General features: G+C 40.5%; 1 long non-coding RNA gene across 1 annotated transcript; it reads right to left on the reverse strand.

Moving 5' to 3' along the window:
• Positions 1-2,922: 2,922 nt before the first annotated feature.
• LOC138743994 (uncharacterized) lies at positions 2,923-27,174 on the reverse strand. Its single transcript, XR_011345174.1, has 2 exons — positions 26,947-27,174; positions 2,923-3,091 (listed from the first exon to the last, which is right to left on the reverse strand). It is a non-coding gene; the product is annotated as an uncharacterized lncRNA (long non-coding RNA).
• Positions 27,175-27,609: the final 435 nt, after the last annotated feature.

Below are 27,609 nucleotides of genomic sequence, written 5' to 3' on the forward strand. Positions count from 1 at the left end.
CTGCAGCCCCTCGGGGCTGCTGCCAATTAATAGACGCCGCCATCTTGGGCGCAGCCCCGCAGTCGTGGGATTTCAAATAAAATCACTGTTGGGTACCCCCAACGGGTCTTTCAAAGCCTCTGCAGAGCTGATGGCAGTCAACTGGATGACTGGACCCCGTGAAAGCACTGCATCTCCGCTCCCTCGTTCCCCATGGGTCCGCACCAGTGACAGTGCTGCCGCTACAGCACTACAGTGGTTCCAGCAATGCTGCTATCGTGGGTGATGAATGTGAATAGAAGAGATCAAAAGGCAGTCTCAGGTAGAAGGAAGGATTAAAGACCAGAAAGGGAAACTAATTTAATGTAGAAGACATGCATATGTCGAATAATTCCCTGAAAATATCAAAGCAATTTTGAAAGAATGCTTGATATTTTTTTAAAAAGTGAAATGTTGCCGTCTGGAGGACTGGAAAGTGTCCATTCGGAAGATGAGGTGCTATTCTTTGAACTTGTATGAAGCTTTAATGGAACAGTGCAAGTGGTTGCAGGCAGAGAGGTAGCATTCTTAATGAAACAGATAATTAAATTGACAATTGAGTTGGAGCTCCGAGGTCACATTTGCTAATGAACTGTTCTCTATTCTGCAAGGCTATAGCCCAATCATTTGTTTGGTCTCCCGTTGTGAAGAATACACTCCGCCTTGATAAATGTAAACAGAAAATAGTTCATTATGTTCCTTTTTAATAATTAAAGCTCACATTTAGCAATTTACAAAATTACCTCATTGCTAGAGTGTTGCATAATTTTACCTTACATAGATAATTCAGTGAATCCAAGAAATGGGAGATACAGTTTGAGAATATTGGCTTTTAATCTTGCTGGAAAATGTCACTAGTTCCATGCCAAACAGATGGCATTTATTCTCCTAATAGTTAGCAAGATTGGGATTCACATGCAGATCACGGACTTGAGGGTCAGGCCCTGCATATAGTTTCCTGTCTGTTGTTCAAAGCTGGACTCGTCCAGTATCAGAGCACAAACTTAACTGAAGTCCCATCCACTGACCAAGGGGGATCTGCCTGCTGAACATGCCAGGTAAAGGAACTAGAATCACGTATAATTGAAAGGAGAGGTGTGCAAGGAAGAATAAATACAACATGATTTATGTGCTTTGTCGAAGTGTTTAATGTTTTAATTATCAAAAATATTTTAAGTGATATGCTTAAATTTAAAAAAATACTTTCTCAATTCTGAATGATAGGGACTTTCAGAACCTTTAGCACCTGGAAGAGTTGGGGCGTAGCTTTGAAACTTTCTATGCAATCTTTTTAACGATTGCTTGGGCAGAGCTTGTTCCAGGCCATCCTAGTGACAGCACAATATTGCACAAGGCCTTGCTTTTGTGAAATGTTGACCCACCTAGGATTTGAAGTTTACTTTCAGAGCATTTGCCATTGGGGAACTACCAAAGCTAAGTGATGTGAAGATTTCCATAACCTGAGTGGATTTTTAAAAATTTTTTGCCGGTTGCTTGAAGATGCAGTTTGCTTGAATTCCAGATAATGGGGATTTTACTGTACAACCCAACAAAAAAGCATTTCTTCGGACCACTGCGCACCCACATATACACACCATACACAGTACACAATAATTGCATATATACATCAAGATATCAGTACACATACATACAGTAGAACCACCGGTATCCGGAATTAAAGCAACTGGCAGAAAAGTCGAGAAAAATAAATAAAATAAATTAAAACAAAAAAGAATAAAATAATGGGTAAAAAAAATACATAAGATTAAAATTGTAAAAGTGAATGGTGCCTGAAGTAACACGTAAACTTTTGGTGAAGGTGGGAACAAATATTCAGCCAGCGGAGTGCCTTGGCTGTGCTTTGCTCGTTGTAGCTGTTTGAATAAAGTTGTGTGAAACAGCGATGGCGTCAGCCAGGACGAAGAGCTGATGAATTCCGCTCTCTGTTGGGGTGACTCTTAAAAGGTCTCCTATCGCTCTTAGTAAGAGTCGCTCCAGTCACAGGCTTTATCTGTAAACTTGGGGGAGGGGTTAATTATCTATAATGTTATTGTTCATCTTTTGGGCGGCTCCATGTGGGGGAGGAACCTGCAGATGCAGCGAGGGTTAAATGTTTTTAAAGTATGTGGCTGAAATAAAGTACAATGTTTTAAGGTTTATATATTCATCCAGTGAAGTTTGTTCAGTATAAGTACAGTGTTGTATTTTTGTCTTTTAAATTGTTTATTCTTAATGTAGGTGTATTATTTATGCATTGTAGGGTTAAGTCTCAAGCAACCGGAATTACATATTTCACATCTACCAATCCCCTTAGGTGCTGGATACCAGGGTTTTACTGTAAATATTTTGAGATGATTTACTCGGTTACAGGATACTCTTCATCATCCCACAGGTGGTGGGAAGAAACTATTTCCTGGTAGTCCTGATTTTGATGTTCCTGAACCTCCTTCTTGATGGTAGTGAGTTAAAGATACTGTGTGGTGGATGGAAAGGGTCTTCCATAATATTTAACCAACGCTCCCTCTAAATGTTGTCAGTAGAGGAAAAGGAGACCCAAGTAATCTTCTTGGCTGTTTTGATGATCCACTTCTGGTCCGTAATTGAAAGCATGTAAATAAAATAATTGCGAGGCATCTAAATGAGTCAAGAAGTCATTGAAAGACATGTCTTCTTCCTTCCAGGATTCCTGGATGCAGTCAGCACCCCCTGATCTCAGTGGATTCCAAACTTTAAATCGGGTTTCACTGTCTGCCTTAACACTCATCTTTGGCTAAATGTCAAAACAAATATACAGCCATTTTGTTTTCCTGTGTTCCTGCTGCAGTGTACTCTACTTTGACAAATATGTGGTGAAAATGTCTAAAAATTTGACAATAGTATCAATGAATACCATGACCAGGCTGATAGTTTCTTATTCAAGCCATTTGACCAAAAAAAAATGCTTTTATTGTGACAGTGGTGATAAACAATGTTCCATCAAAGAGGTCTCAAATGTACCATTCTGCTCAATTTCTGACTTGACCCAAGAAAATTCAGAGCATCAACCTTTTCTGGCAATATTGCTTCTGGAGATCTGTTGGAATAAAGGAAATCTAATATTAAATCTAGCAAACCACATGAGATTCTAATCAGCTGGACAGATATTTGCCCTGGGAAATCTGAAAAGTAGTTTTATTTATTTTTGAATTTGATTTTTAGTTCACTTAAAAGGCAACTTTTTATGTGGTGGATAAAAACCAGTAAATCTATTGTGGGGTGAAAGCAATTAAATTTTGGAAATGCTCAGCAGGTCAGGCAGCAAGTCTGGAGTTGGAAAAATCGTATGTAAGTTGAAAGCGTCATGTGAACTGGAATAAATTTTAAGCAAATGGAATATATTTTTAGCAAATTATCGTCATGGGAAAAAGAGAAATGGGGGAAAGAAGAGAATGGAGATGCCCTTGAAAGGGAAAAAGGAAAGAGAAATACAAGGATAAAAGTGATAATTCAGAGCAAAGACGATTGGTATTGGGACAAGAAAAGAATCCGAAGCTGGGTCTGGGTGTAGTTTTTTAAAAATGGTGTGGTTAAGAAAAATAGATGTAGCAGAATTTAAACTAGATATGCAGGGGGAGGGGAACCAGAGTGCCAGAGCAGATAGAGGAGTGGAGGAGGGAAAAGATGATGTTACAATTGCATGCACTGTTAGAAGTCAATGGTTTGTACATGGTGGAAATGTTTTCAGGTGCATCTATTTCAATGCAAGGACTATTTTAGGAAAGGCAGTCGAGCTTAGAGCATGGATTAGCACGATGAATTACAACATTGTGGCCATCAGTGAAACTTGTTAGCAGGAGGGGAAGGACTGGCAGCTTAATATTTGGGACTTGCATTGCTATAGATGTGATAGAATGGGGGGGGGGGAGGGATGAAAGGGGAAGGAGTCACATTGCTCATCTGGGAAAATATCACAGCTGTGCTCAGGCAAGACACACCAGAAAGCTTGTCTGCTCAGGCTATAAGGGTGGACCTGAGAAATGGAAATGGTATGACCACTCCCATGCGGTTGTACAATAGACAGTCCAATAGCAAGAACTGGAGGAACAAATCTGAAGAGAGATAGCAGACAGTTGCAGGAAACATAAAGTTGTGATAGTAGGAAAATTTAACTTTCCACATATTGACTGGGACTCCCATGCAGTAAAAGGGCTGAATGGCTTGGAGTTTGGCAAATGTGTTCAGGAAAGTTTTCTAAATCAATATATAGAAGGGCCAACTAGAGAGAACGCAATACTAGATCTCATATTAGGCAACAAGGCAGAACAGGTGACAGAATTTATGTGCAGGGGAACATTTTGTGTCCAGTAATCATAATGCCTTTCAAGTTCATTATGGATAACGAGAGGTCTGGGCCTTGGGTTGAGATTCTAAATTGGAGAAAGGCTGATTTTGAGGAAATGAGAAAGGATCTAGAATGTGTGAATTGCGATAAGTTGTTTTCTGGAAAGGGTGTGCGAGGTAAATGGAGGACCTTCAAAGGTGAAATTTTGAGAGAACAAAGTTTGTATGTTCCTGTCAGGATCAAAGGCAAGGTTAGAAGGTATAGGAAACATTGGTTTTCGAGGGATATTGGGGATCTGGTTCGGAAGAAGAGAGAAGTGTATAACAGGTATAGGCATCATGGAGAAAGAGGTATTTGAGGAGTATTAAAAAATGCAAGAAAAACCTCAAGAAAGAAAAAAGTTAAAAGAAGACATGAAGTTGCTTTGGCAGACAATGTGAAAGAAAATCCTAAGGGTTTCTACATGTATATTAAGAGCAAAAAGACAATAAGGGATAAAATTTGTCCCCTTGAACATCAGAGTGGTTGGATTTATATGGAGCCAAAAGAGATAGAAATTTTCAATTTTTTTTCATCAGTATTCACTCAGGAAAAGGGCACAGAATTGTGGGAAGTAAGGAAAACAAACAGTGAGGTCATGGGACCTATACAGATTAAAGAGGAGGAAGTTCTTGCTGCCTTAAAGCAAATAAGTGTGGATAAATCCCCAGGGCCTGACAAAATATTCTCATGGACCTTGAGGGCGGCTAGTGTAGAAATTGCAGGGGCTCTGGCAGAAATATTTAAAATGTCTTTAGCTACAAATGTGGTACCAGAGGATTGTAGGGTAGCTCATGTTGTTCCATTGTTTAAAAAAGGCTCCAAAAGTAACCCTGAGAATTATGGATCATTGACCCTGACATCAGTGGTAGGTAACTTGGAAGGTGTTCTTAGAGATGTACAATTATTTGGATAGGCAGGGACTGATTATGAATATTCATTATGGCTTTGTGCATGGTGTGTGTTTACCAATCTTATAGATTTTTATGAGGAGGTTACCAGTCAATTTGATGAAAGAATGGCTGTGGATGTTGTCTACATGTACTTTAGTAAGGCCTTCGACAAGGTCCCACATGGGCGGTTAGTCATGAAGGTTCATGGTGAAGTATTGAACTGGCTTCAACAATGGCTGGACAGGAGAAGCCAGAGAGTAGTTGTGGAAGATTGATTATCAGATTGGAGGCCTGTGACTAGTGGAGTGCCTCAGGGACCGGTACTGGAACCATGGTTGTTTGTCATCGATATCAATAATGTGGTAAATTGTATTAGTATGTTTACAGATGACACTAAGATTGGAGGTCTTGTGGACAGCGAAAAAAGTTTTCAAAACTTGCAGAGAGGTCTGGACTAGCTGTAAAAATGGGCTGAAAAATGGCAGATGGAGTTTAATGAAGCCAAGTGTGAGGTTTCGCATTTTGGAAGGACAAACTAAGAAAGGACATACACATTAAATAATAGGGCACTGAGGATTGCGGTAGAACAGAGGGATCTGGGAATGCAGAAACATAATTCCCTGAAAGTGGCATCACAGGTGGATAGGGTTGTAAAGAGAGCTTTTGGCATATTGGCCTGCATAAATCAAAGTATTGAGTACAGGAGTTGGGATGTTATGTTCAAATTGTATAAGACATTGTTGAGGCCAAATTTGAAGTATTGTGGCCAGTTTTGGTCACCACACTAAAGGAAAGATATCAATAAGATAGAAAAAATGCAGAGAATATTTGCTAGGATGTTGCCCGGACTTCAGGAACTGAGTTACAGGGAAAGATTATTCCCTGGAGTGCTGAAGAATGTGGGGAGATTTTATAGAGATATTTAAAATTATGAGGGGATACACAGAGTAAATGTAGATAGGCTTGAGGGTAGGTGAGATACAAACCAGAATATGTGGGTTAAGGGTGAAAGAGGAAATGTTTAGAGGGAACTTCTTCACACAGAGGGTGGTGGCAGTATAGAATAAGCTTCCAGCTGATGTGGTAAATGCAGGCTCAATTTTAACACATAAGAAGAATTTAGATTGGTACATGGATGGGAGAGGTATAGAGAGCTATGGGCCTGGTGCAGGTCAGTAGACCTAGTTTTTAAAAAAAATGGTTCAGCACAGACTAGAGGGACCGAGCTGGCCTGTTTCTGTGCTGCAATTGTTCTCTGATTCTAATTAATTATTTTGCCTTTTTTTATAAAAAGGAACAATGAAAATGGTCTGAAGTGGCTGAATTCAGGATTGAAATTGAAAAGTTGGTTCCTTTGCATATGTTGAATATTATTGGAACAATATACAAAGACAGGAACAGAGAAACCAAGGAGAATCTTAGATTGAAAATTGAAATGACACGTGAGTTGAAGATGGCCACCAGAATCAGACAGAATGCAAGGTGCCTTCCCAAACCACATTTGATCTTCTCAAGCAGAGAAGCACCTATCATAAACAATGAAAACAAAGCACCCTATTGAAAGATGTACAAGCAAATCTTTATTTCATTTCGCAGGCATGTTTGGAGTGCTGGATGGTGGGAAAAGTAAACTTGCATCCTTGGTACTTGTATGGGATGTAGGCGTGGGAGAAGGTGTTGGGGGTAATTGAGAAATGGACCAGTGTGTCAGGGAGGAGATGATCACGCTCTGTAAAGGGAGGGCAGGTTTGTTTGATGGTGCCATCACACTGGCGATGGCGGAGGTTATGGAGGAGGATGCATTGAGTGGCGAGGAAGGTGACAATGAGAGAAATGGAACTGTGCTTACAGTTCAAAAAGCAGAAGTTGTGGGAAGCAGTGTGCTTACAGTAGAAACAGCCTGTCGATCAACAGAATGATAACATTCTCATTAACATTGTATTCCCAGTTATCCAAGTGCGAAAAATAAAGATTTTGCAATAAAAATGACTTTGCAATAGTACAGACAATCCTTTGGTGGTGTTGGAGCAGTTCCTAATTAGTGCATTACAGGGAGGTTAAAGGCACTGATAGCTGTTGGTAAGACACTATTCTTGAACCTAGAGATGCTGGCCCTCAGTTTTCTGCCCAAAAGTACCAGTGAGAAGAAGTTGTGACCAGAGTGATAGGAGTCCTTTTCTGATGTTGGCTGCCTTCTTGAGGCAGCTCCTCATACAAATGCATTCAGTGGATGTGAGGTCAGAGCCTGGTTATATTTCTGACCCTCTGGACCTGTGTTAGACCTGGCTATATTTCTGACCTTTTGGAGCAGTCGAATTCCCAAACCAGGCTATGTTGCAATCAGCCAGTATACATTCCACAGTACACCTGCAGAAGTTTGATGGAGTATTTGTCAATCAAAAAAACAGCAGATGCTGGAAATGGCTGTGGAAACAATATTTTAGCTGATGTTATTTATTCAGAACAGCCAGGCTCATAACCTGGCCACAGGGATAACTCTGCCTGAACATCAAGATTAAAGTACTGGTCCCCATCAGCCCACATCTAACATCATGCACACTCTAAATTAATGCCCATTTCATGAATTTTAATCTGTCACTCTACAGCACCACTAATGGAGCCCATTTGCACCCTTCTTTGCCTTGCTAGTTGAAGAGAGGTTTAATCAGGAAAATCATACAAACAGCTGATTAATTTTACCAACTTGTGTCTGTAAACTAAGTATGAGGGAACAGTAACAAAGCATGAAAACCACAAACTTAGGCTTTGCGCCTGATATTTACTGAGCCACGCCTTCAATGTCACTTCATGCCATGGCCTTAGCCGCTGCATCTCCAGAATCCCAACTTCGATCCGCTGTCTGCGTCGAATTTGCACATTCTCTCTGTCACCATGGAGGGGGGAGAGGGTTCTCCAGTACTTCTATTTCTTCCCAGATTCCGAAGATGGGCTGGTAGATTAATTGACTGCTATAAATGAACCCGAGCACGAGGGGTGACAGCTTTTCAAGGAGTGCTTGATGCTTGTACGAGAAAGAATACTTTACGAGGAAATGAGGTGGTGGAGTGGGGCAAATGGAAATTCTATGAGGTCTGGCAGTCTTGTTGGGTTGATGTAGCAATATGAAATAAAAAATTATAATAGGTGTCAAAATGTTCACTTATAAAATTCATTCAAGAGATGTGGCTTCGCAATCTGAACTGGTGTTTAATTGCCCGTTCCTTAAGATAATGCAGGTGGTGAGCTTCCACCTTGAAGGGCCTGCTGTTCCTGAAGTGTGAAGAAACCCACAGTGCTGTTCAGGAGGAAGCTCCAGGATTTTGACCAAGTGATGACAAAAGAACTATAATATATTTCCAAATCAGGATGATATGTAACTTGAAGGGAAATTCCACGTGATGGTTTTTGCCGTGCTTTTGCTGCCCTCGTCCATCTTCTTGGAAGGGATTGCGGGTTTGGAGGGTGATGACCAGATAATTGAAGTGAGTCGCTGCAGTGCTTCCTGTCGATAGTACAACCTATTGCTGCTGTGAGTCAGTGGTTCAGTGAGACATTAACTATTTGATCGATGTGGCATCTGGAAAAATGGGCCTCTTTGAATATCATGCAACTGGTCTAAAAAGACTAGTCACTTGGCTCAGGCAGCTACTTTCGGGACCCTGTGTCAGTGAAATCACAGGCAAAACCCTCCCCACTATCGAGAGCATCTACGGGGAGCACGGCTGTTGGAGAGCAGCAGCAATCATCAAGCTTCTACACCACCCAGCATGCACTCTGTTTTCAATACTACAATCAGGAAAGAGGTATATGTACCACAAGACTCACACTGCTGGGTTCAGAACACCTGCTACCCCTCCACCATCAGATTTCTCAACAAAAAACTCAGAGACACATTGTACTTTTTCACTTCATTGATTTTTTTTTCCCCCTCTGTATTGCATTTTGTTAACTTTTCTTTATTTGTTTGCATGTGTACATTGAGTACCTTTATTTTGCACTACCAATAATTCTGCCTTGCAATAAATCTGAAATCTGATGTAAATCTTTGGCTTGGCTTCGCGGACGAAGATTTATGGAGGGGGTAAAAAAGTCCACGTCAGCTGCAGGCTCGTTTGTGGCTGACCAGTCCGATGCGGGACAGGCAGACACGATTGCAGCGGTTGCAAGGGAAAATTGGTTGGTTGGGGTTGGGTGTTGGGTTTTTCCTCCTTTGCCTTTTTTCAGTGAGGTGGGCTCTGCGGTCTTCTTCAAAGGAGGCTGCTGCCCGCCAAACTGTGAGGCGCCAAGATGCACGGTTTGAGGTGTTATCAGCCCACTGGCGGTGGTCAATGTGGCAGGCACCAAGAGATTTCTTTAGGCAGTCCTTGTACCTTTTCTTTGGTGCACCTCTGTCACGGTGGCCAGTGGAGAGCTCGCCATATAATACGATCTTGGGAAGGCGATGGTCCTCCATTCTGGAGACGTGACCCATCCAGCGCAGCTGGATCTTCAGCAGCGTGGACTCGATGCTGTCGACCTCTGCCATCTCGAGTACCTCGACGTTAGGGGTGTGAGCGCTCCAATGGATGTTGAGGATGGAGCGGAGACAACGCTGGTGGAAGCGTTCTAGGAGCCGTAGGTGGTGCCGGTAGAGGACCCATGATTCGGAGCCGAACAGGAGTGTGGGTATGACAACGGCTCTGTATACGCTTATCTTTGTGAGGTTTTTCAGTTGGTTGTTTTTCCAGACTCTTTTGTGTAGTCTTCCAAAGGCGCTATTTGCCTTGGCGAGTCTGTTGTCTATCTCATTGTCGATCCTTGCATCTGATGAAATGGTGCAGCCGAGATAGGTAAACTGGTTGACCGTTTTGAGTTTTGTGTGCCCGATGGAGATGAAATAGTGAAAGGCAATTCCACTGACAGTAATGCAATTTTGAGTCAATTCCCCCAGTGCTTAGACCATGCCCAAAAACTCAGGCAGTAACCGCAAGTCATTCACAAGTTCTTAATTACTAAAGAAACAATAAAACTTTAGCTGCAATTTAAAATGCAGTGTTTAGTCTTTCCCTTCTGGTAGCTAAATCAATCTGCAATTGAGGATAATAAGGGTCAATCTCCTATAACAGAGTCTGCACTCTTCTGCAGTGTTAGAATCAACTGCCAGTGAACGCCTGTAAATCACACGTTGTGATATCCCTCAGGTGTGTACAAAGAAAGGTTCATTTACATTCATACTCACTTGTCCAGCATTATGGACATATCAGCAGAAATGATTTGGAAATTAAATTACATGAACAAATGCAACACAATCTGTTCGTTACCTGTCTACATTTTAATTGAATTGTATGATGCAATTTTCCAATGATACCTGCAGAAATAGAATCGCATTGGAAACATAGTTTAAAAAGAACTAATGTTACTAGTAGAGCTGCAGCTTTTTTCACAATAGTCTTAAATCATTTTTTTTTTTACAACCATCAGGTGAAGAAGGAAACCTAACACAAAATTATAACCCACACACAACTATGAAGAAGCAATACAGTGGGAGGTCTAATGAGCTGTGTCGGTTGTTATCATATTTTATACATATTTAAATAATGTCTGTTATAACTTTTATTGTGAAAAATGTTATCCTCCTCAATATCAGGGGAGCAGCAGCAATCGTCAAAGATCCGCACCATCCATTACACGCTCTGCTCTCACTGCTGCCATCAGGAAAAAGGTATAGGTGCCACAAGTAGGGTGGCCCATTTCCAAATTTCCAAAAAGAAGTATCTAGTCATAGGTTACCAAATGTGTTTCAAAAAATATATATTTTTATAAAATTTAAACCATGTGGCACAAACAACAAATGCAAACACACTATGACCATGTCCTTCTTTTGGAATGGCCACCCTCGTCACAAGGCTCGCACCACCAGGTTCAGGAACAGCTGCTATATAAATTTTAAAATATGTAAGAATTTAGAGGTATTGATTGACAAAAAAAAACAAAAGCTGAATGAGAAAAATGTTGGGATACTTTTTTTTTAAGCTGTTGAGGCTAACATTACTTCTGTAGCAGTGAGTAAAATTAAGTCAATTTTATAGTCATCTAATTGCCCAAGTATAGCCCCAACGAAACAGTGTTCTCCAGTCATCGGTGCAAAAAGACGCAGACAACACAATCAGACAATACGCACACAGAGACAAACAATACATATGCGGTATTCATATATACAAATAGATATTGTTTCAGCAATATTAGAGTCTCGGATGATTAGTATGAGCAGTTCCTTTGGTTGTTCAGCAGTTCCACTGCCTGTGGGGAAAAAACTTTTCCTCAGCCTGGTGGTGCTGGCTCTGAAACTCCTGTATATCTTCCCTAACGGGAATAGCTGAAAGATGCTATGCGTGGGCTGGAAGGGTCCTCAATGATTTTACACCCTCTTCTGACATCGATCCGGTAGATCCCATCAATGGTGGTGGGGTGGGGGGGGGGGAGGAGGGGAAGGATGGAGACTCCCATGATCCTCTCTGCCACTCTTATTGTCCTGTGGATTGACCTCCGATCCATTTCTGTGTTAATCTGAACCAACCTAAATCCACATTCATATACTTGGTTCACATCTTGGTACCATCTGTTAATGAATCGACTTGAGTTTTTTTTTAGTAGCATCAGTTTAGCTCTATCTCACATAAGCTTTTGTAATCCTTTCTCATCGTGCAAACAATTTTGATCCATGTGCTTTTTGTGCTGTATTACAAATCCTATATATGCTTCTTCACTTTATTGGGCTTGTCAGAGGATTTATTGCAAATTTAGGAAATGCTGTTGAGTATCACATTTGGGACCTCTGAGCAAGTCCACTTTCTACATTAATACTATAGATTCAGAGGCTCAATACACAAATTGATCAAATCTGCAGTAGCTCTTGATCAACTGCAGCAGCTAATCAAATCTGCAAGTGAAATCAAGGGAAGAATTTAATGCACGTAGCTTGGAAGATAAATATTGATTTATTTAATAATAAAGGATAAAACTGTACAATAACTCTGGATAGGTTTAAATGTAAAAACGTACATAAAGAAAATAAAGTGCAAGAGTTAAATACAGAAAAGCGATGGTTGGGGAAAGTGTAATACAAGGGGAAAACAACACTCTCCATATATCCAGAGGATATTACACATTCTGATTCCTTTATAAATTTCACGGAATAACTAGCACTACTGTGGAATTAAATCCCTGATCCACAAATTTCCAGAGTGCTATTTAATAAAAATGGGTTTTAAATAATCTGCTGAAGTAAATCAATGCTTCCAGACAACCAGTTATGTCAGGCAGTATATTTTGAATTCAAAGTGATCAATTAACACGAGTTCTGTGACTGCATATCAAGAACTATTTTGGTATCTGGAAACAAAGAGTATTTTGGGCATTTCTCTTCCAACTTGTTGCCTGCTGACCCTTGTTGGAAAAATGACAAGTTTGGGTGCATTGTTATGCACCATATTGTTCAGGGTTATTCTGGTTCATCTCTATTGGCCCCAGCTGCTCCCTCAGCTGGGCTTTCTTTTTGTGCTTGCCATATGTAGAGATCAGCACTTTTTAAGTCTTCATAGCAAACAGAGCAGGTGTGTGTACTCATTGGCCTCTAATGTTTTGTAGGCCACCAAACACAACCCTTCTCCTCTCGTGAGACCCAGGTATGGAGTTTCAACAGAACTACCATCTGGCATCAGCCAGCAAATGAATCGGTTACATGAAAAAAAGGCTGCAGTGCAATACAAGGCACTCAAGCAGAGAGAACAGGTATACAAAATGCGCCACTTCCTTCAACACAGTGCAGTGGTGTTAAATGTAAATTGCCAGTTCATTGAAATCTTTAATATCGGTTCTTTTCACAGATGTTCATTGACTTTTTGCAAATTTCATCTGCAATTCCTCATGATAGTTGCTTGGTTTAAGACTCTATACAAGATATTGGTGAAGCAGGTTTTTTTTTTAAATAATATTCATTAACAAGAAGACGTATACAATTTTGAAAAAGACTACTATAGATGTTTCCTATTTATTAATCTTGAAAAAAAACACACAAATGCTGGAGAAACTCAGCAGGTCAAACAGTGCCTTTGTGTAGCAAAGGTAAAGATACATCACCAACATTTCGGGTTTGAGCCCTTCATCAAGGTGTGGGGATCATGAGAGATGTCCGAACAAAATCTGGCTTCAGATTTTTGTGTGTGGAGGAGGCTCATTGTGGGCTATAACACCACCATTAGACCTGTTAAGCCCGCTTCTGTACTGTCATATTGAGTGATCTTAATTAAAAATTATGGATTCAAAAACTGGTACAGATTTAGTCCAGTGCCTTTACTCAGTGGGATCAAATTAATTTAAAAATTCTCAGAGAATTGGCCAACCCTTCTCTTTTCACAGCAGCCAACACATACTGCAGAGAGCTGTCTCTGTTTGTTAAAAAGGCTGAAAACAACCACCATAATGCTTCCACCATGAAGTGCACACACATTCAAATGTAGGAGTCAAGAGATCAGAACCCTTCACTCGACAAAACTGAAGCTAAACTACAACTGTTCAAAGACCTTAAGAGACCAAATCTCCTTCACAGTTTCAATGAGACCACAGCTAAGGAGGAAGTTTGACCAGAAAGATAAGTTTAAGCGAGTCTTAAATATCATGAATCAGAGAGATGAAGCTTTAAATCACAGCGATTGGATAGTTAAAAGTATGCTTTTTGTTTTGTTGGGGTGGGGGAAAAAATAGAGAAGATGAGTTTTGGAAGTATGCCACAAGAGTTCAGCCTCAAAGATTTAAAATAATGAATTTATTGTACAATGTACAGATGCACCAAAACTCTTACTTGCTGCAGCCAAACAGATACTTTATAAAAATAAATCTATAATACACTGTAACAGTATACTTAATTAAACTAAAAGAGACAAAAAGATGGATAAATGTTCACTATTATGGCCAGAAGCACTTCACTGAGGTTAATAGAAGTATAAACATTAGTGACATCTGTTTAAAATATATAGAGCTTGTTTTATATTTATTACTTTATCTTACAAGTTAACCACCCACCTGCCTGGGAGTACATCTCCTGTTCTGCCTATAGAACAGAGGTTCCCGTTTTTACCTCATTAGGCATCTGTGATTCCAGAAACTGGAGCGGAAGTAAGTCATTCTTCATCACAAGGAAGAGAGGAAGAGGAACTAATTGGCATATTTGAATGAGAAAAGATAGAAGTTCTTGTTTGAATATCTATTTGAACACTATGATAAAATAGAAACATAGTGCAGGAGTGGGCCATTTGGCCCTTCAAGCCGACATCACCATTCATTTTGATCATGGCTGATCGTCTTCTCAGTACCCAGTACCTGCCTTCTCCCCATACCCCCTGATCCCCTTAGTCACAAGGGCCAAATCTAACTCCCTCTTAAATATAGATAAAGAACTGGCTTCAACTACTTCCTGTGGCAAAGAATTCCATAGATTCTGAGAGAAAAAAAAAATCCACTTCAAATGGATGGCAAGTCCTGCCATCCCTGGTATCAATATAGTGAACCTTCTTTGCAATCCCTCTATGGCAAGGATGTCTTTCCTCAGATAAGGAGAACCAAAACTGTACACAATACTCCAGGTGTGGTCTCACCAAGACCCTGTACAGCTGCAGTAGATCCTCACTGCTCCTGTACTTGAATCCTCTTGCTATAAATGCCAACGTACCATTCACTTTCCTCACTGCCTGCTGTACCTGCATGTCCACTTTCAATCACTGGTACACAGCAACACCTGGGTCTCCTTTTCCTAATTGGATACCATTTAGGTAATAATCTTCTCTCCTGTTCTTGCCTCTGAAGTGGATAACCTAACATTTATCTACATTATATCTGCATCTGCCATGCCTTGGCCCACTCACCTAACGTGTCCAAGTCACCCTGCATCCTCTAAGCATCCTGTACACAGCTAACCCTGCCACCCAGCTTCATGTCATCTGCAAATTTGGAGATCCTGTTTTCAATTCCTTCATCTAAGTCATTGATATATATTCCAAATAACTGTGGTCCCAGCACTGAGCCTTGCGGCACCCCACTAGTCACTCCGTGATATTTCTTTTTCTTTGGCTTGGCTTCGCGGACGAAGATTTATGGAGGGGGTAAAAAGTCCACGTCAGCTGCAGGCTCGTTTGTGGCTGACAAGTCCGATGCGGGACAGGCAGACACGATTGCAGCGGTTGCAGGGGAAAATTGGTTGGTTGGGGTTGGGTGTTGGGTTTTTCCTCCTTTGCCTTTTGTCAGTGAGGTAGGCTCTGCGGTCTTCTTCAAAGGAGGTTGCTGCCCGCCAAACTGTGAGGCGCCAAGATGCACGGTTTGAGGCGATATCAGCCCACTGGCGGTGGTCAATGTGGCAGGCACCAAGAGATTTCTTTAGGCAGTCCTTGTACCTTTTCTTTGGTGCACCTCTGTCACGGTGGCCAGTGGAGAGCTCGCCATATAACACGATCATGGGAAGGCGATGGTCCTCCATTCTGGAGACGTGACCCATCCAGCGCAGCTGGATCTTCAGCAGCGTGGACTCGATGCTGTCGACCTCTGCCATCTCGAGTACTTCGACGTTAGGGATGTAAGCGCTCCAATGGATGTTGAGGATGGAGCGGAGACAACGCTGGTGGAAGCGTTCTAGGAGCCGTAGGTGGTGCCGGTAGAGGACCCATGATTCGGAGCCGAACAGGAGTGTGGGTATGACAACGGCTCTGTATACGCTTATCTTTGTGAGGTTTTTCAGTTGGTTGTTTTTCCAGACTCTTTTGTGTAGTCTTCCAAAGGCGCTATTTGCCTTGGCGAGTCTGTTGTCTATCTCATTGTCGATCCTTGCATCTGATGAAGTGGTGCAGCCGAGATAGGTAAACTGGTTGACCGTTTTGAGTTTTGTGTGCCCGATGGAGATGTGGGGGGGCTGGTAATCATGGTGGGGGAGCTGGCTGATGGAGGACCTCAGTTTTCTTCAGGCTGACTTCCAGGCCAAACATTTTGGCAGTTTCCGCAAAGCAGGACGTCAAGCGCTGAAGAGCTGGCTCTGAATGGGCAACTAAAGCGGCATCGTCTGCAAAGAGTAGTTCACGGACAAGTTTCTCTTGTGTCTTGGTGTGATATTTACACTTGCTGTTAAAAGGATACTGAACATAAAAGAGAATGAGACTGACCAAGGGGATAGTGAACATCATCAGATACATTTTATGAAACAACCACAAGATCGTTATTTGGAGTAAATTTCTGTGATTATTTATTTAAATTCAAGGTACACTATGAAACAAGTAGTCTGTTGTGGAAACCTCGGTATAATGCAGTGTCAAGGCAAAAAGGAAAAGGTTCCATGTGCTGAGAATTTGTTCAGAGTTGTTCCAGAATAGATGCAGCACTGTTCAATTGTGTCTGCGCTGACTCTTTCCCAAAAACAGCTTTTGTTCTGACCACTGTCTAAGCAGCCTTGAAAAACTTTCCTTGCCATATTTTAATTCTATACTTGAGGGTCACAATGGAACCTCCCTTCTGCGGGCATTCCAGATTCCAACCACATGCTGCGTAAAGATTTTCCTTATGTCACTCTTAATTCACTTTCCAATTTATTTTATGCCTGTGACCTTACATCCTTGACTCTTCCGTCAAAGGAAATACTAGAAATGTGATGGAACTTTGTTAATGTTGTGTTATAATAGACTAAGAAAATATCTAACATAGAGCACATCAGTGTAATTATTAAATAACCCAAAAAAAACACAGTGGTAATGATAAAATTAAGAAACTGGCCTTGAGAAATGAAAATTGTTTCATTGGGAAAGATTACAAAGAATGAAGACTTTCTGTCGATTTTATCTCAGTAGCTACTAGAGGTTCAGAAAAACATAACTTCTGCAGAAAAATAGGGGGTAATTAAAGATTTCGTAAAGAGCTGCTATTACTGTTCAATATCTCTGTGCTGTATCAGTGCTTCATGTTGTTCTGTCTTTGATGTAGAAGTTGTTATGAATAAGACAAATTAATTGGCAGTTGATATTCGATTAATCCACCTGCTAATAGATGTCCAGCATGTGAAGAAAATAATGGAAATTATGTGGAGTGATATAATGTGAATCCAAAGTAATGACAACCCAGTGGCTGGTCTGTTTTGACTGAACTATTCAGAAGAGTCAGTTAAACTTTCGGTAATGATGTGCATGAATTTATGACAGATCTATTTTGAGACACAGATGCTCCCATATATTAGTACATTAGAAGGATCGCTAATTGTTGAATCCTGTATTACATCTCTGGGAGACATATACCAGATCAAGCAAAGTATTGAGTGGACACAACTACATTCAGAAGGTACCAACATATTGTGAAAAACCTTGAATAATATGTTAAAGCACAATCTGCATAATTTAATTCTATTAAGTAAATCTCAGTAATATTTTTTTTTAAAAACCAGTTTACTCATGATTCAAAAACAAAGAAAAGGCTGAATAGGCTGAAAATCAAAAGCGAAACCAATTAAAACAATCAGTTGGAAAATATAAAGGATGTGATAAGAACTTTCTGTTCCTACCCCTTTTAACATCATACAAAACCATGGACGGCATGGTTGGCGCAAATCTGTTATAGCACCAGCAACTGGGACTGGGGTCTAAATCCCATGCTGTCTGGAAGGAGCTTTTACATTCTCCCTGTGTCTGTGGGTTTCCCCTGGGGGCTCTGGTTTCCTCCCACTGTTCAAAAAATGTACCAGGGTTGTAGGTCAATTGGGTGCAATTTAACGGCAAGGGCTCGTGAGCCAAAAGGGCCTATTACCATGCTGTGTGTCCACATTTTTTTTTAATTAAAAATAATTTTTTTTTTACAAACGCGACATTCCAAATCATCTCAAAATTTTCTTTGAGGGATGGAAGTGGAAGATCTCCGATGCTTACTTGGAAAGGAAAGTATCGGAGTGCCTCCACCCAGGCCTGACGCGTATATTCAGAGACCTGGCTGGGTACCTATATTGTGTGCACGTGAGTGTGTGGGTACACAAGGCCTATGCATGCTATTTGTAAGTGTTAATATGAATCCAGCAGAGCCAGATCTCCAGTTGTCTTTATTGAAGGTATCATTTGTAGTGTGCATTATTTCATGAATTTATGCACCAGATTTAAACTTGTTTATTTAATGCACTGCACAGAAGTTCATCTAATTTCATTCAATTACATTGCCTGACAGGGTTATTATTCGCATTTGGAGATGCCTAGTCCTAATTTACTTATTTATACTATTGGGATTTTAATGCAAAGGATAGCTGAGCAATCTTGTATGGGATTTGATGACTCAAAAGCTTCCAATGTAATTGTACTGATTTACCCAATTTATTTATAGACAACTATGATTAAATAAAATTACAGCTAGATGGACAACTTTGTCAGAGAGTATTGGAATAAAAAGAATAATTAATTTAATTATATCCTCAAACACAATAATTATGTTTATAAACTGGGAATTAGCTTCCTGGACATTTTGCCGCAAACACTTTGAAAGTCACCTGTGTTGAAAAGGCAAAAATAATAACATCACCAGAATATTGTGAAATTGCTATTTTGTCCTCATAATAGAATATAATTACTCTTCTTAAAGCTCAGTGCTGAGCAATGTATACATCATGCTTGAAGTAAAAACGTAATGCTGGAGAAACTCAAGCAAAGATAAAAATACATAACCAATGTTTTGTTTTCTTAATTTTCTTTGGGCGCCTGCCTACATCTTGCTCATACCTTGAAGGACTCAAGCCCAAACCGTTAGTTATGTATCTTTATCTTTGGTACATAAAGAACACTGTTTGATCTGCTGAGTTTCTCTGGCATTATGTTTTTACTATATAATATAGTACCTAATTTGAGGACTATAGATCTCTACAATCCAGGAAAACAGATAGTCTTGGTTGCAGCATTGCAAAATATTAGTTCTGATTTTGAAGGAAGATCAGTGATTATTTTCAAATGAGGATTAAACAATGCATAACTGCAAATTTGATTACATGGAATAGTATGCAGTTATGAAACACAATCACTTAACAATGTTCTCTCTGAGCCATAAAAGTTTTTCCTTTGTTAGTTTGCTCTTAATTGCAACATAATTACCAGCTGACCTTTGTTCTCTATGAGAGATTCACTGATATTTATTGCCACAGACAGCAAGTTCAAAAACTGAGATAACCTAGATTCAGATATTTTTGTTCCAGGCACAAAAGTTTCAAACTCAAAAATAATGTGCTGATGATCTAAATTTATTTATGTCTCCATTACACAACATTGTTTGCACCTCCGTCCCTGCTGGCAATAGCAGATCTTAACCAAAAATTTCATGTAAGAATTTCGTACCCTGATAATTACAAAGTCTGGTGTTCGCAGATACCTTGAACTTCTCATTCATTCTACTAAAAGTAATAATTTACTCGCTTCAAAACAATCCTCAGTCTTCTCATTGCCCTGATGTTGCCAAATCTTTAAAAATGTATTTCCCCATAGAAAATGGAATATATCTTTTTTGAAATAAGGGTGTTCTTCTTAACATGAAACTTCTTCCTCCAATCTCTTTATCAACCTTATTCCAAAATTCAGTTAAATATTTCTGTGAAAATAGAAGTTTCTATATTCGCTATTAACTATCTTGAATTCCATTTATAAATAAAGTCTTGTGGGTTTGTTTCCCCTATTTTACTAAATTCTATATTCACCCAAGCTGGAATTTTGTCTATATCATACATTACATTAATAAGTCGCAACTGGACTGCTTTATAATAGTTCATAAAATTGGGGAGCTGCAAACCTCCTAAATCGTATTTCCACATTATTTTTTCAAAAAAAACCCTATCCATTTTCCCTTTCCATAAAAATTTCCTAACACAAGCATTTAATTCCTTTAAATTTTTTTGAGGAATTGCAATTGGAATCGATTGAAAATAATATTGTATTCTTGGGAAAACATTCATCTTAACACAACTTACTCTACCTATTAAAGAGATAGATAACGTATTCCATCTTTCCAAATCTCTTATTTTCTTTAATAATAATGAGAAATTTAATTTAAATAAGTGTTTTAAACTCTGTTTCTACACGAATACCTGAATATTTTATTCCAGCATCTGGCCATCTAAATTCAATACTCTCTTGCATTGTACATGATCCCCATTTACTAAGGGCATAATTTTACTTTTTTCCCTATTAATTTTATAACCAGATATCTCTCTGTATTCTTTTAATCTATTCTCAGTAATGTATAGGTTATTACAAAAGAAAGCTCAGAAAGTAGGGGTTCATAAATCAAGATAAAGATGGGAAGTAGATTTGAATGAACAAATACAGTGGAACCCCATTATAACACAATAGTTGGGGTTAAGAAAATTGCATCGTGAAAATAGTGGGGTCACGCTAAATTGGGGTTTCACTGTGTATGATATATACATGCATCGATCGCAGCTCCATCACCCCCCTCTGTTCATTGTAGGACACAACCCCACCCCTGTTTGTAGCAGCACTCACCCCCTCTGTTCGCAGCAGCACTCACCCCCCCCCCATTCACAACAGCACTTACCCACCACCACCTACCCATTCATGGCACCACTCACTTCCCCCACCCCTCCCTCCATTTGCAGCAACACACACCACCAAGATAAACATTACTGTACTTCCCTTAATCATTTAGATGTGCCCCTTCTAAATATCGGCTCTGCCACAGGGCGGCCATTCCTGGTACTGTATCTTTTTAAACAGGCTCACTTAACATCCAATCTCAAAGAATAGAACATGGGCATTAAGGGATCCAATGACTCATCGTATTATATCCGAATTCTCGTTAAATCGGGGCATGTTAAACCCGGGTTCCTCTGTAGATTTGCGCAATTGGATTGAGTTGTGTTGAGAAAGTATGGAAAGCACAATAAATGTGAGGTATAGGTTGGTACAATATAATTTTGCTCATCAGTTATATTTAACACCACAAAAGCTAAATGAATTGAATCAGATCTTTTCAGATTTGTGTTTCAGAGGTGGACAGAAAGTTGTTACATTTTTGCATTCTACTTAGCAGTGTCCTAAGATTAAACCATTTTGGTTGGAAATAGGTAATTTATTAGAACAAATAACAGGGAGAAAATTCCCACAGGATCCAATATTATTTTTATTGGGTGATATCAGAGGGGTTAAACCTAAATTAAAATTGAATATTTATCAAATGAAGTTTGTTCAATTTGCTTCAGCAATAGCTAAAAAATGTGTTGCTATAACTTGGAAGTCTGATGTAGCCTTGGGAATGGAGAGATGGCATGTGGAAGTTGAGAGTTGCATACCACTGGAGAAAATTTCATTGAAGTGATAAATACCATATATTTTGGAAAATATGGTGTCCATATTTACCAAGTGTGGGTATGAATATTTAAATGAAACTCAGACGTTCCCTTTCTTCTAAAGGTCTCTGTATATAAGAATAAGTCTTATAGTATGGAGTGCCCCTGTTGAAGATCTTGTTCTATAGTTTTTTGTTTTGTCGGGGAGAGTGTGGGGGAGGTTTACAGGGGTATCTTTCTTTCTTTTTTCTTATATACTCCACATGTATTTGAAATGGATTTGCAATATTGTAAAATATGTGATTTTTTTTTGGTAGTGTTAAATTTATAGATTTTTTAAATGTGCTGATAACATCACGGTCATTGGCAGTTTTAACGACTGCAGCAAGGAATCATACAGGAGTGGGGATAGCTCTATGGATCGAGGGGTGTCACAACCACAACCTTGCACTCAACATCAGCAAAACTAAGGAACGGATTGTGGACTTCAGAAAGGAAATCATCACAATACAAAATCAGTCCTCCTTGCCAGCCCAGCAGTGGAAAGAGTTAAAGACTTTAAATTTCATCGTGTCATTATCTCTGAAGATGGTGCCTCCATGTTGATGCAATCATGAAGAAGGCTCACCAGCAGCTATACGTTGTGATGAATTTAAAGAGATGTGGTATGTCGCCAAAGAAACTTGCCAATTTAACATAACATAATAACATAACAATTTACAGCACGGAAACAGGCCATTAGGCCCTTCTAGTCCACACCGAACCAAACACCCCACTCTAGTCCCACCTCCCTGCACAATGCCCATAACCCTCCATCTTTTTCTCATCCATATACCTGTCCAACCTTTTCTTAAATAATACAATTGACTCCGCCGCCACTATTTCTCCCGGAAGCTCATTCCACACATCTACCACTCTCTGAGTAAAGAAGTTCCCCCTCATGTTACCTCTAAACCTCTGCCCCTTAATTCTTAACTCACGTCCTCTTGTTTTAATCTTTCCTCCTCTTAACGGAAATAGTCTATCCACATCCACTCTGTCTATCCCTTTCATAATCTTAAATACTTCTATCAAATCCCCTCTCAACCTTCTACGCTCCAAAGAATAAAGACCTAATCTGTCCAATCTCTCCCTATACTCTAGATGCTTAAACCCAGGTAACATTCTGGTAAACCTTCTCTGCACTCTCTCCACTCTGTTTATATCCTTCCTATAATTAGGCGACCAGAACTGTGTGGGTATACCGTGGAGAGCATTCCGAATGGTTGCATCACTGTCTGATATGGAGGTCCCAATGTCTTCTTTCTCTTTGGCTTGGCTTCGCAGACGAAGATTTATGGAGGGGTAATGTCCACGTCAGCTGCAGGCTCGTTTATGGCTGACAAGTCCGATGCGGGACAGGCAGACACGGTTGCAGCGGTTGCAAGGGAAAATTGGTTGGTTGGGATTGGGTGTTGGGTTTTTCCTCCTTTGTCCTTTGTCAGTGAGGTGGGCTCTGCGGTCTTCTTCAAAGGAGGTTGCTGCCCGCCGAACTGTGAGGCGCCAAGATGCACGGTTTGAGGCGATATCAGCCCACTGGTGGTGGTCAATGTGGCAGGCACCAAGAGATTTCTTTAGGCAGTCCTTGTACCTCTTCTTTGGTGCACCTCTGTCACGGTGGTCAGTGGAGAGCTCGCCATATAACACGATCTTGGGATGGCGATGGTCCTCCATTCTGGGGACGTGACCTACCCAGCACAGTTGGATCTTCAGCAGCGTGGATTCGATGCTGTCGGCCTCTGCCATCTCGAGTACTTCGATGTTGGGGATGAAGTCACTCCAATGAATGTTGAGGATGGAGTGGAGACAACGCTGGTGGAAGTGTTCTAGGAGCCGTAGGTGATGCCGGTAGAGGACCCATGATTCGGAGCCGAACAGGAGTGTGGGTATGACAACGGCTCTGTATACGCTAATATTTGTGAGGTTTTTCAGTTGGTTGTTTTTCCAGACTCTTTTGTGTAGTCTTCCAAAGGCGCTATTTGCCTTGGCGAGTCTGTATCTATCTCATTGTCGATCCTTGCATCCGATGAAATGGTGCAGCCGAGATAGGTAAACTGGTTGACCGTTTTGAGTTTTGTGTGCCCGATGGAGATGTGGGGGTGCTGGTAGTCATGGTGGGGAGATGGCTGATGGAGGACCTCAGTTTTCTTCAGACTGACTTCCAGGCGAAACATTTTGGCAGTTTCCGCAAAACAGGACGTTAAACACTGAAGAGCTGGCTCTGAATGGGCAACTAAAGTGGCATCATCTGCAAAGAGTAGTTCACGGACAAGTTGCTCTTGTGTCTTGGTGTGAGCTTGCAGGCGCCTCAGATTGAAGAGACTGCCATCCGTGCGGTACCGGATGTAAACAGCGTCTTCATTGTTGAGGTCTTTCATGGCTTGTTTCAGCATCATGTTGAAGAAGATTGAAAAGAGGGTTGGTGCGAGAACGCAGCCTTGCTTCATGCCATTGTTAATGAAGAAGGGTTCAGAGAGCTCATTGCTGTATCTGACTCAACCTTTTTGGTTTTCGTGCAGTTGGATACCATGTTGAGGAACTTTGGGGGGCATCCGAGGCGCTCTAGTATTTGCCAAAGCCCTTTCCTGCTCACGGTGTCGAAGGCTTTGGTGAGGTCAACAAAGGTGATGTAGAGTCCTTTGTTTTGTTCTCTGCACTTTTCTTGGAGCTGTCTGAGGGCAAAGACCATGTCAGTAGTCCCAATGTACAGAATAGGAAAAGACCACAGAGCTGTGAACTCAGCCAGTGCCATCATGGGCATCAGCCTTCAATCCATTAGGGATATCTACAAGAGATGGTATCTTAAGAAAGCAGCCTCGCCAACCATGCCATGCCTTCTCTCACTGCTACCATCAGGATCGGCTCAGAAGCCTGAAGACAAGCATCCAGCAGTACAAAATCAGCTTCTTCTCCTCTGCCATCGGGTTTCTGAATAGACAATAAACCACAGATCCTATCTCACTTTCTCTTTTGCACTAATTTTGCATCTTTAATGCTACCACAAAACATTGAATTTTGTGATATTTCATGACGATAAATTCTGATTCTGATCTCACGTGTGCTCATGATGTTTTAAGTGCAGAGGCCATACTGTGCACATTTAAATGAAACATTAAGGGCCATTAGAGCAGTTGCAAGGCTGTTGAGTAGAGGCTTGTGTACAATTGCGCAAAAATAGAAGGAGTTTCATTCTGCCCTTTCTGCAGGTCATTCTAGATTGGGACAACCCTCCAAGTGATATAGTTACTCCGCGGGTCTCTCTATAGGGCGGCATGGTTAGCATAGTGCATGGTTCTCAACCTTTTTCTTTCCACTCACATACCATTTTAAATATTCCCTGTGCCATAGGTGCTCTGTGATTAGCAAGGGATTGCTTAAGGTGGTATGTGGGTGGAAAGAAAAACGTTGAAAGCCAATGTTTTAATTGTACCTCATTGACTCATTATGTGCACAGTTTCATAACTCCAAAGGAAATGGACAATGACAATTTTTCTCAAGCAAAATATTTAACTAATAACTGGGTCTAGAGCAGTGATTCTCAACCTTGCCTTCCCACCCAACATACCGCCTTAACCAATCCCTTACGAATCACAGAGTACTGATGGCATCGGGATTCCTTAAAGTGGTATGTGAGTGGAAAGAAAAGGAATAGCAGTTGGCACAAAGCTGTTATACACTAGTGACTAGGGTTCGAATCTGACACTGTCTGTAAGGAGTTTCCCCATGTTTGCATGGGTTTCCTCCGGGTCCTCACGTTTCCTCCCACCATTCAAAAACGTACAGGGGTTGTAGGTCCATTGGGTTTAATTGGGTGGCCAAAAGAGCCTATTATCATGCTGTATGCCTAAATTTTTTTTTTAATAATCTTTTCCCTCTTGCTCTAAACCTGTGCCCTCTAGTTCTTCATTGCCTGTGAATGTCAAAGGTAAGTGGTAAATTGTAATGTGTTGTAGATGGTCATTACCTGAAATTTCTGTGACACAAATGTTACTTGTCACTCATCGGTTCCTGCTAGTGTAAGTTTAAGTGAGGAAGGTATAGACTGCTTTCATCACTGAATAGTAGCAAGCACTGTTTAAACATTGGAGAACGCCTCAACTATTGAACTCAAGATGGATAGAAGATTATTTATTGAATCACTGTACAGGTGTCTAACCCTTTATCCTGGATTCTGAACACCAGCATCCTCCAAAATCCGGCACTTTTTTCTGTAGATGACATTACACATAAGTGATGTTTATATCCTGTAATAAATTCTCCATTTTCAGAGGGAAACCCCCACCCCCAGTGCCCATCATCCCTAACCTGCAGTTGGAAAGGTGATTCTTGGCCCCCAGTACCCGATGGGAGAGAAGCAGGTGGCAGCTGGCTCAACTCCTTGATCGTTGAAGCTATTTGCTGTGGTCAAAAGTAGTATGTATGCAATAGTCGACTCCCAAAATTTAACCTAAAATTTGCTCCACAAAATTCTACTATTACAAAATGTACATTCCCTTAAGATAAGTTTACTTTGGCTGTAGTACAACTATTAATTACCTCATTATTAAGTGGTAGAATGTTTAATGAAGGGTACATTGAGATTTAATTTCTCTGAAGCACAAGGACATCTGCACTAGACAACACTGAGTCTTATAATTCTACTTTGATCCTTGGCTTTATTTATTGAAAGCAAATATCCCTGTTATTTCTCTCCTATTAAGTAAATGTTGGTAAGTGAAATTGAAAGTTTTAAAGAAAATACTTATAATCAAATAACAAACAAATAATATTTCTTGAGATCATGGAGTAATGAACATGATTAACATATTTACTAATCCATTATAAAAGACAAACTAAAGGTAAAATATAGTTTGTTTCAGTTTCTATTTAAAACACCTTGATAAAGCAGAATTAAATCAATCTAATTGACCACAGTTATGAATTGATTTTTCCCCCCCAGAGAATGTTTGTTAAATTGCCACCTGAACATTTTCTTGATAATTGTCATCAGTATCTATGCATTGTAAACATTTGCTTTGTAATTCTGCAAGTGAATACATGATGTCTTTATTTCCTTCACTTTAAGTTTAATTTATATTTTCTTAATCTATTAATTTAATTTGTTGAAGATCCTTCTAGTGTGAATATTCAATTTTAGTTGTCACCAGGCTATCATTTAATAAATTTGTTGTGAGTTACATTGGTTAGAACTTTTTGAATATTATGCAGTAGAATAAAATGTAAATCACACATGCATAAAGAGTTCCTTAGTTACAGCTCCGCAAAATATCATGTGCCCCCAGTCAACACCAACTGCTATCTTTTACCCGGATTGTTTTTTTAATGCCGCTGTGGCAGATCGAGTGGCCGCACAGCTGGACAGGCAAATCGCCGCACCGAGCGACCAGCACAGAAGGGTGTGGGCTCCCCTTCTTTGCCCAGGAGAAGCCCACATTTGCAGACCCGCATGGGTTGATGGAGCATGTTGCTTCCCTCCTGGCATGTTGCCAGAGAGACAATGACTCTGCAAGGATGACTCTCCTTTGTGAGGTGCGCTGACATCACTCCCCTTTATATGAAGTGCGCTAGCATCATTCCCCTTTGTGATGCGTGCTGACATCACTCTCCTTTATGAGACAAGCTGACATCACTCCCCTTTATGAGGCGCGCTGATATCACTCTCCTTTATGAGGTGCGCTGACATCACTCTCCTTTATGAGACATGCTGACATCACTCCCCTTTATGAGGTGTGCTGACATCACTCTCCTTTATGAGGCACGCTGACTTTCTCCTTTATGAGGTGCGCTGACATCACTCTCCTTTATGAGGCGCGCTGACATCACTCCCCTTTATGAGACATGCTGACATCACTCTCCTTTATGAGGCACGCTGACATCACTCTCCTTTATGAGACATGCTGACATCACTCTCCTTTATGAGACATGCTGACATCACTCTCCTTTATGAGGCACGCTGACATCACTCCCCT

This window comes from Narcine bancroftii, chromosome 10 (genome assembly GCF_036971445.1).
Source record: "Narcine bancroftii isolate sNarBan1 chromosome 10, sNarBan1.hap1, whole genome shotgun sequence".
Lineage (NCBI taxonomy): Eukaryota > Metazoa > Chordata > Chondrichthyes > Torpediniformes > Narcinidae > Narcine > Narcine bancroftii.